We start from the raw sequence: 2,934 nt of genomic DNA, 5'->3' as shown, positions 1-2,934 counted from the left end.
TGGAGAGAAAAGCAGAGAGAAATAGACAGAATGGGGGAAAAGCTGTGGAGAGGATTAAATGAAAATCTGAACATCTGTTAACTGAATTGTAAAGGCCTCTGTGAATTTTATTCAACAATTAGGTTCATTGCTCTGTCTCCGACCCCTGTTATTTTAGATTTAAAGCAAACTTATAGACAGTTTCATACATAATTTACTCTGCCACGCACCAAAGGGTTAACGTGTTTGCGACTAATTGCAAAGCCGGGATATTTTAACCCCAGGGTTTCAAACTCCAGCCCCCCACACCCCACAATCGACCAGAACTGGTTCATCCGAGGAAGCGAGATTAAAATTAAACCTGGATCAGGTTAATAAAGAGACAACAACTCACATGCGGCCTATAGAACAGGCTTCAGTCCATCCATCCTCCTCTGGAGAAAAGCCCCTTGTCCAAGGATTCCGAGTCCCGTTGCAGTCTTCAAAATTCAAATCCCTGGGGAGAAGAGAAAATAATTAATTAAAATACAAGAAAATGTTTAAATTAAATTGCACGAGAGCCCAGGATTCCCCCTTCTCAGTTACACAATCTCTCAGTAAAATCTAAATATTAATTCTTGGGGAAAAGGGAGAGAAAATAATTAAAGTACCAGAAAATATTTAAAATAAATAGCACAAGAGCCCAGGATTCCCCTTCTCAGATTTTACTGAGAGATTGTCTAACTAGATATGAATTCTTGGGGAAAAGAGAGAGAAAATTAATTAAATACAAGAAACCATTTGAATTAAATCTCACCGAAACGCAGGATTCCCCCTTCTCAGTTACACAATCTCTCAGAAACATCAGAATGGCATGAACAGAGAGAGAGAAATCTACAAACAGAATCTCCTAAAACTGAATTCAAATATCCACAACCCCCCAGTCCATCCCTGTCTCCCTCTCAGACTCCAGGAGCTGCTCATCTCCCTCTTTCAGTTTGGGAAGGGGCTGCTGATTCCTTCGGGACACTTTTTAAAATCGCCCTCCCGGGATTGGTTTCTACAACTCCCTCCATCTCCCTTTCACTATCTCCCTCTCTTTTCTCCCTCTGCTCCTGTCTCTCTCACTCAGTGTAAAGATGGATGTTCCTGTCTAGATCCTTGTCCCTGTCCCCTCTCTTTCTCACTCGTTGTCTCTGTCCATAGCTGTTTCTTTCCCTCTCTCTCATGTACTCTGCATTGAAATGAGCGATGCCATATTCCTGTCTCCCTGTTTACAATAACACAGTTTTTGTTGATTAAAGGTTTAAAGAGACACAAAGGAAGATGGAGCCAGAGAGAGAGAGAGACATTCTGGAGAGTGATAGACAGATATGGAAGAATGCTCGAGAGGGAGAGAGAGACATTCTGGTGAGTGATGGACAGATATGGAAGAATGCTCGAGAGGGAGAGATGAATGGAAAGAAACAGGAAGGGAGAGAAAGCTGAAGATAGGGGAAAAATACTGGAGAGAGAGACAGAGAGAAAAGCAGAGCGAAATAGAATGGGGAAGAAAGCTGCAGAGGGGAAGATAAATGTAAAGGCTGAACTTCAGAAAATTGAATTGTAATGTCCTCTGTGAATCTTATTTAACATTCGGGTAAATCACTCTCTCCCACCCCTGTTATTTTGGATTTGCATCAAACTTTTAGACAGTTTCATATTACAGATATTTAATTTACTCTTTGCCACCCAGCAAAGGGTTAACCTGTTTGTGACTAATTGCAAAGCCGGGATATTTTAACCCCAGGGTTTTAAACTCCACCCCACCCCATCCCACAATCGAACCAGGACTGGTTCGTCCAAGAAAGCGAGATTAAAATTAAACCTGGATCAGGGTAATAAAGAGACGACAACTCACTTGCGGCCGCAAGAACAGGCCTCAGTCCATCCATCCTCCTCTGGAGAAAAGCCCCTTGTCCAAGGATTCTGAGTCACATTGCAGTCTTCAAAATTCAAATTCCTGGGGAGAAGAGAAAATAATTAATTAAAATACAAGAAAATGTTTAGCACAAGAGCTAAGATTTCACTGAGAGATTGTCCAACTAAATATTAATTCCTTGGGAAGAGATCGAATATAATTAATTTAAATACAAGAAAATGTTTAAATTTAATACACAAGAGCCCAGGATTCCCCTTTCTCAGTTACACAATCTCTCAGTAAAATCTAAATATTAATTCTTGGGTAAAAGAGAGAGAAATATATTAAAATACCAGAAAATGTTTAAATTAAATAGCACAAGAGCCCAAGATTCCCCCTTCTCAGATTTTACTGAGAGATTGTCCAACAAAATATTATTTCCTGGGAAAAAGAGGGAGAGAGAGAGGGAATAAAAAAGAGAGACAGATAGAGGAAGGAAAGGGATGGAGAGAGAGAAAGCAGAGAGGAAATAGACAGAATGGGGGAAAAGCTGCAGAGAGGACGAAATGAAATTTTGAACTTCTGAAAACTGAATTGTAAAGGCCTCTGTGAATTTTATTCAACAATTAGGAACAGCGGTCTGTCTCCCATCCCTGTTATCTTGGATTTAAAACAAATTGAGACAGTTTCATATCACAGACATTTAATTAACTCTTTGCCACCCACCTAAGGGTTAATGTGTTTGTAACTAATTGCAAAGCCGGGATATTTTAACCCCAGGGTTTCAAACTCCAGCCCCCCCACCCCACAATCGAACCAGGACTGGTTCATCCGAGGAAGCGAGATTAAAATTAAACCTGGATCAGGGTAATAAAGAGACGACAACTCACTTGCAGCCTATAGAACAGGCCTCAGTCCATCCATCCTCCTCTGGAGAAAAGCCCCTTGTCCAAGGATTCCGAGTCATGTTGCAGTCTTCAAAATTCAAATTCCTGGGGAGAAGAGAAAATAATTAATTAAGGTACAAGAAAATGTTTAAATTAAATAGCACAAGAGCCCAGGATTCCTCCTTCTAA

Source organism: Mustelus asterias, unplaced genomic scaffold, assembly GCF_964213995.1.
Source record: "Mustelus asterias unplaced genomic scaffold, sMusAst1.hap1.1 HAP1_SCAFFOLD_465, whole genome shotgun sequence".
Lineage (NCBI taxonomy): Eukaryota > Metazoa > Chordata > Chondrichthyes > Carcharhiniformes > Triakidae > Mustelus > Mustelus asterias.
This window is presented reverse-complemented; position numbering follows the sequence as displayed.